A 9,698-nucleotide genomic window follows, 5' to 3' on the forward strand; every position below is an offset into this window, starting at 1 on the left:
GGATTAAGAGTGTTTACCAGGGAGGATTTATAATGGTTGAAATGGAATTTAAGTTTCGATGAGGACCAAAAGGAAGAGTTTAGAACAGTGAGGGACAGTAAATGGGGTAAAGTTAATAGAATGAAGTTTTATTAGAGCCAAAAGATTGCTGTATTTTAGATAATTGAATCCTTGAAACTAAAATTTAGGAGAAGTTGCTTTTATTTATCATGGCAAGGTCCAGTTTATAACCATGGGAGTTTGTGATTGAGGAAGGGTTATCAAGATTATGGACAAGAGGAGTTTAATGAGCCGAGAGTCCAGGGACTTTGAAAAAATCGTTTATATGGGTATTGACATTACTAAGATTCAAGATTAGAAGCAGTTTGTGGAGAGCGGCAGTAAGCTGGATGCTAAGGTTTTTGAGAAACAAGGGCTTCAAAGCTGGAGTTTTCAGGAAAGATGGAAGAAGAATGGTCTGGAAGTGGCAATGAGAAGCACAGAGGGAACTTCCGAATCTCCCATCTAGGGTCTGGGGATTGTGGGAGAAAACAACCACTGCTTGAGAGAGTTTCAGGGGCATCACACCCCTAGGGAGACCCAGGTTTCACTTAGAGGAAGAAGGCCAATAAAGCCCCTAAGGACATGTTTAGGTGGTTGGGTGTGCTAGAGATGTCTGACCTGAATTCCAGAGGGCATAATATAAATTTCAGGAGTGGAGGATGACCCAGGGACTGGGGCAGACACAGGGATACAGAGTTGTGGGGATTAGAGTAGATAACTGGTCACCTGGGAGTTGGAATTTCTTAGAACAACTGATTTAATTAGTGGGAAGAACCATAATTTGATGAATCCTGGTGGCCTCACAAAAGAGTGATGTTGAGTCTGAATGTTGAGAGGTAGTGAGGAGGGGGGCTTGGGACACCCCCTTAGTAGTACGTCTGAGTGAGATGTAGAGGCTAGGAAAGGGTGATCTTACGCTGAAGATATGAGATTCTCTCAAGTCTCCTGAAGATAGAATCTTGGATATATGGAGAAGGGATGTCTAATCTGGAGTGCATAGCATTAATTATTTTAATTAGAGGAAATAATCTTGTAAGTGTTGCCAGTCTCAGAGAAGAGAAACTCAATTACATGGAGAATGGATACGGTATCTTGGAGAAGGCTTGCTCTTTATTTCTGGTATATAAAACATAAAGAAGATGAAATACAAATGTAAGGGAATTATCATTGTCTACCTGTCTCTTAATTAGTTAATTCAGTTTCATTCTTCTGGCTTTTACAGAATGTCTTTTAAAGGTGTTTCTTGTCCAAATTGCACTACACTTTGTGAACATGACCATTGAGATTTCTTGGCAGAACCTTGATCTGTAGATAACCTCAGATATTTTATTTAAATATTATTTTATTTGTTTCTATAAGCCTTAATTTCTCTGGATTTGGTAGCAGAAAATTGAATCCAACTAATATTTATTGAGTGTTTCTGATGTGGGCAGTAATTGGTTATGTCCTCTGGGAGAGGAAGAAGAACTCTAAGATGCTTAGTAGCTTAAATGAAACTAAATTTTGCTTTGCATTTCTTAATATTTTTTCCTGATGAACATTTCCAGGGAGTATCAAAAGTACATCCTGAGGTCAAATTTTTATGGCCATTATTAAAATTAAAATTTATAATTTAAGAAAAAGCCTGTACATTTGGAAAGCCCCACCTATGCACATTACATTGGTTATAGGGCAGAACTAATTTTGTAGTTGTAACTAGAAAATATAGAATATATAAACATCTTTATTTTCCAGCTACTGCCACATAACTCTGCTGGAAAAATGGTTTTATACTTACTACCTACATTACCATCATCTGTTACTTTCTGTTGCACCTACTCTATGTGGGTACTGTCCCAAGCTATACTCTACATGGAGATCACTAGTGCCCTGGGTTGTCCATTTTTAGTTTCTATCTCAATCTCCACATGAACACTGTTTAGTCCTCATCTTGTCCCGTCACTATGTTTGAGTCAGCTGATAACTTTTACCATGTTGAAATATTTTCTCCTGTTGCATTCTTGCACCCCACATTCCCCAGGTTTTCCTGCTTCTCCACTGCCATTTGTTATTGGACTATTTTGCTGCTACTTCTCCTCTTTTAGATCCATAAAATGTTGCAAAAGACCCAGGCCTCAGTCTTTGGTCCTCCTGCCTTCTAATCCACACTCATCCTTTGAGTGCTCTCATCCAGTCCTGTGGCTCTACAAATTATTACGGTGGTGTTTCCCAAATTTTTATTTCTAGTCTCAGGCTCTCCCTGAACTCTAGACTCACATATTTGACTATTTGACATCTCCGTTGAGACGCCTAGTGGGCATCTCAAACTTACCATGTTTCTAAACTAAACGCTGGTTTCTTCTTCTCTTCAATTTTCCATATTTTAATAAATGAAACCACCACTTATCAGAGTGCTCAGGCTCAACCTTGATGGTATTTTTCTTTTATACCCAAGACACATTCATAAATCCTTTGGCTCTACTTCTGAAATACACCCAAACTCCAACCACTTTTAAGCAGTGCCTCATCATTATCACCCTTGTCAAAACCATCGCCTTGACTGCCACCAAAATCCTTATGACTTATCTTCTGCACTTGTTCCCCTAGATCTAATTTACATACAGAAAACAAAGTGACCTTTTAGATATGTCAATCAGATTATGTCTCTTTTTATCTTAGAACACTACAGAAGACTTTCCATCCCATTAACTATAAAATACAAAGACAAGAACTTACATTTCCATCTTGTTTTCTATAATGTTACCCCTTTTCCATGCACCCCAGCCACACTGGTCTCCTCTCTGTTCCTTGAACATACTGAATATATTTTTACCTGGGTCTTTGCCCTTGCTATGCCCTTTGACTGTAATGCTTTCTCCCAACATATACACAGGCTTCCTTCATAATTCTATTCAGGTGTCTGTGCACATGTCGTCTACTTAGGACTTCCTGGACCATCTTATTTAGATAGCAAATCCCCATCCTTCATTACTTGCTACCTTTCTACCATGCTTTCTCGTTCTTCTTTCCTGGCTCGCATTATACTTTCTATGTATCTGTTTATTTTTGTTTCTCCCAATGGAATATAAGCTTCCTGGTATCAGGGTCTTTGTTTTATTTCTCTGCTGTGTCTGGGACACCTAGACCACCTAGAAGCCAGGACAAATTAAGTTATTGTCAGTGAGGTGAGTCAAAGTTGCATCTACTTCCAGAAAGAGTTTTGATGGTTATAGCAGTATTTGGCAGCTGGCCTGAAGTTGTTATTTTGTTCTAAGAATTGTTACAGACTAAATGAATATTTCTGATAAGGAAATGGAAAGGAAAATTTGAATACTCATATTTTCATGTTTTCAATCTTATGGTGGTGAGTCAGGCTTGTAACAAATGCTCAACACATTTTATTTAACAAATGAATTAAAAGAATGAATACAAGTATATATATATATATATATGATATACGCTGAGATCACATCACAAATTATTATATCTTCAGACAATTTCTTTTTTTGCAAGGACTATGCCATAGTGTCAGAAGTCCTATTTTATGGGGCAAATGAAACACATTTCACTTTGCATTATTTGACTGTTACAGAGACATAACAGTCTATTGCTATGGCTTCACTCTGTTTAAAGGCAAGAAACTTTTTATAACTGAAAGAAAAAAAACAAGTGCACTTTAATTAACCAAAGACATAAACTCTTACAAATATACTAAAATGTAATTTGAGAACCACTTAAGACAAAAATCATCCGCATTTTTCAAACTTTCACACACCACCACATGACAGGAACTTTTTGAAAAACTACTTATCCACAATAAAGATTGCTCCAAATATAAGCAATACAATTTATTCAATTTTACAATATTGCATTTTTTCATTCTCAGATTTTCATCCTACCAAGAAATTAGGGCTTGACGTTTTTGGACATGAAACTCTGTCCTCCTTTTCTGTGGTGATTATGTTAAGTTCTTCTTCCTCTCTGCATTTCACAGAGCATACAGGAGTGTGGACAGAGAAGGGGCTTGGAAAGAGCATATGTCAAGTTGTCAGAAAATGTGGTTTTCAGTTCCCATTTTGACGTCTTAGCCATGTGACCTCGAGACAAGCACTTAACCTCTGTATGTCTCTAACAAGAGGGTATCAACTGTTGGTCTTTGAGATGCCTTTTGCTGTGCAAGTCCCTGGATTTATGGAGGTCTCCTCCATTCATTCGAGGTTGGGAGTTCCTCTTCAACATTGCACTGATAAAATCAAAGTAAAGTGATTTAAAATCATGTAGCATCCTAGACTTGACTTCTCTTTTCATTACCTCATTATATTACTTAACTGTATTCCTATCCTTGCATTAAAAAAAAATAGTTCTTATCAGGAAATCACTCAATTTATGTAAGATATAAGTAGCATTCAACAAGAGTTGGTTAATTTAATAAATGAAGATGAATGGAAGAAATGATGTCTTTTGTTTGAATTTAATATGCTGGACTTAATATAGTTAAGAAGAGTGTAGGACAAAATAGGTTTTATTCTTATAGCGTGCTATTGTAGAGAGAGAGCATTTTAAGTTCTATCTGATAATAATATGCATTTACATGATAAAATTTTTATTCAAAATCAATTTTATTGAAGTATAATTTATATAAAATATAATGCACACATTTTAAGTGTACAGTTCTGTGAGTTGTGACAAATGCGTAACCATATGTTATGTGTTGAATCGTGTCCCCTCCAAAAAAATGATGTATTGAATTCCTAAACCCCAGTACCTCAGAATGTAACCTTACTTGAAAATAAGTTCTTTACAGAGATTATCAAGTTAAAATGAGGCCATTAGGGTGGGCCCTGATCCCATATGACTGATGTCCTTCTAAAAAGGGGAAATTTGGAGATGGAGACTTGCACTCAGGGAGAACACCATGTAAAGACTGGAGTTATGCTTCCATAAGCCAAGCAACTACTGGAAGCTAGGAGAAAGGCCTGGATCCGATTCTTCTTTAGCACCGTCAGAGGGAGCATGGCTCTACCAACACCTCAGTCTCAGGCTTTTGGCCTCTGGAACTATGACACAATATATTCCTGCTGTTTAAGCCACTCGGTTTGTGGTACTTTGCTATGGCAGCACTAGGAAATGGACATACCATGTAACTACCACTCTCTAAATAAGATATAAAATATTTCCATCACCCAGAAAGCCAATCTCCACCCCCTACTCCAGGCAATTACTGATCTGATTTCTATCACTATAGATTAGTTCTGACTGTCATAAAATTTTATATGGATAGGATCTTGCAGTGTGTTCTCTTTTGTGCCTGGTTTCCTTCATTCAGCATACTAGGTTTTGAAATTTATCCATGTTGTTGAGTGTGTCGATAGTTCATTCATTTTTATTGTCAAAATAGTATTCTCTACTTTCCCCAAGTTGTTGCAGCTCAATTGATCCTAAGTGGGTAGGTCTATTTCTGGATTGTCTATGCTGTTCCCCAACTATTTTGAAACACTATTTTATTCTGTTATTCTAAAAATAACACGAGAATAATTAGTATGCTATCCAAATAAATTATAACTGAAACTGAACTCCAATCCTAAAAGAGATGGTTTGACCCAGGAAGTCAGTAAATCACAACAAATTAATGTCAGCACATCAAGGAGGCCATTTGAAGGTATCGTTTTGCCTGTTTAATGAGATCTAAATATTTGAAAATGTTGACATATGCTCCAGTTCTGCGAAGCTCCTTCGTTTTATCTTCTCTCATTCCTGTGCTTTACCAAAATCCCTCATGCCCAGGTGCTGAAAGTGACACATTAGATATTTATTGTACAATGTGGAGCTTATCCTTAGCTTTCCTCGCACTTCTATGCAGATAATGACTCTTTCTTTTTTTTTTTTGAGACGGAGTCTTGCACTGTTGCCCAGGCTGGAGTGCAGTGGCACGATCTTGGCTCACTGCAAGCTCCGCCTCCTGGGTTCACACCATTTTCCTGCCTCAGCCTCCCAAGTAGCTGGGACTACAGGTGCCTGCCACCATGCCCAGCTAATTTTTTGTACTTTTTTAGTAGATACGGGGTTTCACTGTGTTAGCCAGGATGGTCTCGATCTCCTGACCTCGTGATCCACCCGCCTCAGCCTCCCAAAGTGCTGGGATTACAGGCGTGAGCCACCGCGCCCGGCCAATAATGACTCTTATACCCAAAAGTTGCTGTAAAATTTTTTTAACAGGTGGCACCAGACCTTGGCATTACTTAAATCATTAATTTTATGTTCTCTAACATACTATGCTCATTATAATCATGTAATTCTAAAACTCATCCCCTGTATATATGTACACATGTGACTTTTTCTGTGCTCTTTCAAATCATTTGGGATGTTCTTTGCCCTGTTGTCTAGAGGGCCTTACATGGATTTATACATGAAAAGCTAATCTTTAGGATGCAAAAGATAGGATCATTCTAATTTTTTTTTTTTTTTTTTTGAGATAGAGTCTTGCTCTGTCACCCAGGCTGGAGTGCAGTGGTGTAATCTTGGCTCACCTCTGCCCGCCAGGTTCAAGTAATTCTACTGCCTCAGCCTCCCAAGTAGCTGGGATTACAGCCATGCGCCATCACTCCCAGCTAATTTTTGTATTTTTAGTAGAGACAGAGTTCCACCAAGTCGGCCGGGCTGGTCTCAAACTCCTGACCTCAAGTGATCCGCCTGCCTCAGTCTCCCCAAATGTTGGGATTACAGGCATGAGCCACCGCGCCCAGCCAGTGTTTTTTTAATGGGCTTCCATTTAAGAAAATCTCACCTGGCGAAAGTTACAAATAGTCCACTCTGATTCAAGAGGAGGATGCATGGTGAAAAGTGTTAAGATGTTGTCTCCTGTCTCCTGGAGGTGTGATCTAGGGTCAGTGTCTGTGGATGTGGTGTTAGTCTGTAAACAACAGAGAACAATTGGAGGGCTTTAAACAGAGACAGCTGATTGGAGTTGGAAGCTGGACTGGATGAATGAAGGACTGAAAGAAGGAACCAGTTAAAAGAATATTGTAAGAGTTTTGAGTATTTTTATCTAGAAGAGGGAATTGAGAATAAAAGAGAGAGAGGCCAGAATGAAAATATATCTAAAGATAAGTTTAGTGAGCAGTTGGTTGTAGGGGATGGGGGAGAGAGGATTCCAAGACAATTTAGAATTTCAAATCATAATCTTGCTAGTATTCCCAGTTCTTCTCCATCTCACTTTCCTCTGTCCCCTTTCCTTTTCGTAAGTGTAAAGAAAGCCATAAGGCCAGAACAGTGACTTCAGGATTTGTCTCCATTAGAAGGAGACTTCGACAAATAATAGACACTGTAACTGTATTATGCAGACATTTAAAATAAAGTATATTTATAATGTTTCAGTGTAGAATCAAGTGAGTTTAAATTCTATACACAAGGTCAAGTGGACTTACTGGTGGAAAATCAGGTAAATATCACAATTTTGGAGGAAGGACAAAGTAAAATGTACAATGTGAGAGGGATATGAAGAGAAACAAAGGGAAAAGGCTGTTGTAATGTCTTAGTGGATTGAGCCAGTTATGCTAATCTTCTGCTAATGATTAGTATGCAGACAATATTTAACAATTGCTCTTAATAAGCAGCATTTCTTTCTTTTTGTATTTTTATTATTTATTTATTTATTTATTTTTTGTGAGATGGAGTCTCGCTCTGCTGCCCAGGCTGGAGTGCTATGGAGTGATCTCAGCTCACTGCAACCTCTGCCTCTCGGGTTCAAGCAATTCTCCTGCCTCAGCCTCCTGAGTAGCTGGGATTACAGGCATGCTCAACCATGCCTGGCTAATTTTTGTATTTTTAGTAGAGATGGGGTTTCCTCATGTCAGGATCAGGCTGGTCTCGAACTCCTGACCTAGTGATCCACTCACCTTGGCCTCCCAAATGCTGGGATTACAGGCATGAGCCACTGCACCCAGCTAATAAGCAGCATTTCTGATGAGCTTGATGTTCCAAATTTTTTTTGGCTCCTCTGTACTTTGTCATATTTTACTAGGATTGAAAAAGATGTTCAATCTGGAAGTAGCATATTTCTGTAGGTTTAGGTAGAGAAATAAGGAAAAAATGAAATTAAATAAAAAAGCTTTCTCCTATTATCCTTATGTAGTCATAATGGTAGTGTACATTTCTAGCACTTTATACTCCTCACATTTTACTTTTTCATTTTGTATTTGTGATAAGACTGAAAGGCAACATTATTACCCTCATTTTTGCAGATAAAAAAATTAAGCCTGAACATTTACATAATGTCTAAGATTTTATAATTTATGAGTGGCTTATCTGTGTCTTGACTTTTGGTTTCTTAACTCTTTGTTCAATCTTATTCCAGTGTGTGTGTGTGTGTGTGCGTGTGTTTGTTTTTCAGGGAGGGCGAGGTGGTGGGGATCATTGGAGGATTTATAGAAAGACTGTCCTTTCCTAATCCAGTTGCCTCTCCTGTACTCCATCTTACACATCTGGAATTTAATGGCAGTAGTGAGCACTGTTATTGAAAGTGAGTTTGGCTAAATTTCATAACCCTCAGACCCTGCAGAAATTTTTAGTAGGTTCCTCCATTGTTCCTTATTGGACAAGCCTTGGACGTGTATGGGTTTACTACTTAAATGTCTGGTTGGTCTCTGGGGTAATTTCACATACCTGATTCTTCTGGCACTTGGCAGTGAAATGCTGGAACAAGAACTTAGCAATGTGTGACTTTTGTCAGAAGTTTTAAGAATGAGGTCATAATGGAAAAGCAAACCCACTAGTTCCCCTTTCCATGGTTTCCTGCCTCAGCACTGGTGCATCAACTTCATGACACCTTTTTACGTCCCAGTGTGACCGTGTCTTGTCCAGACAGAGCTCAGTTTTTGCCCTGACTCAGCAGACTGCCACCCTGACATGGATGGTTCCCTTTGTCTCTCTCTTCTGCCCTGCTGTCCTATTCCACAGGAGGTGCCAATCCTGCCTCTTCAGCAGTTTCTAGCTCCAGCAGCTCTTGGCTTTTTGCCCCATGACTGCTCTCCTCTTTGTTGCTGCTACTTAATTTGCCTCTCTTCCTGTCCTCTGTTCTACTCCAAACTTCCCAATCTGCGTGACGTTCCCTATCCAGCATGTGGTGAGCATGGGTCTTTATGCTCTTTTTAATTTAAGAGTTGCCCAATTTTTGAAACACTTGAATCCTATCCTCTGATACTGCTCTTGGGGCAACAGCCACTGGACAATACTTGCTATCGGACTTTTCCTCTCCTCCCCACATTTGACTATACCTTTTGTGAGGTCCATGTCTTGGCTTAGAATGAGGATCTTACTTTCCTAAAGGCTGCAGCATGGCTACTTTTAACCTTCTGCCAGGAAGAGAGGGTCTTAGCTCCTCATAGAGCTTGTGTTTATTATTCCCAGCGCTTGGCACTAGGGATTGCAGAGCTCCAATAGAAAGTGTGAATTCAATTCAAACAATATTCTTGGTTTATCTATTGACTGACAGCTGTCAGGAGATCCAATTCTTACCCAATAGCCTCTGAAGACATCATGTGAGGCTGAAGATCCTGGTTTATTCTGTGAATGCTTTTTTCATGTTAAAATTATATAATCCATGTATGTTAAAAAAATTGCATGAAATTCTAGTTTGGTCATTAAGTATTTGAAGAGAGTCAGAAGTGTTAGCAATCTCA

At 38.8% G+C, this 9,698-nt stretch overlaps 1 long non-coding RNA gene across 1 annotated transcript; it reads right to left on the reverse strand.

Annotated features, from left to right (window-relative positions):
• Window positions 1–5,676: 5,676 nt before the first annotated feature.
• On the reverse strand, window positions 5,677–8,738 carry LOC129052438 (uncharacterized). The gene is made up of 4 exons (XR_008517480.2): window positions 8,683–8,738; window positions 7,917–8,078; window positions 6,806–6,931; window positions 5,677–5,808 (listed from the first exon to the last, which is right to left on the reverse strand). It is a non-coding gene; the product is annotated as an uncharacterized LOC129052438 (long non-coding RNA).
• Between the last annotated feature and the right edge of the window lie 960 nt (window positions 8,739–9,698).

The sequence above is a fragment of the Pongo abelii genome, chromosome 22 (genome assembly GCF_028885655.2).
Source record: "Pongo abelii isolate AG06213 chromosome 22, NHGRI_mPonAbe1-v2.0_pri, whole genome shotgun sequence".
NCBI lineage: Eukaryota > Metazoa > Chordata > Mammalia > Primates > Hominidae > Pongo > Pongo abelii.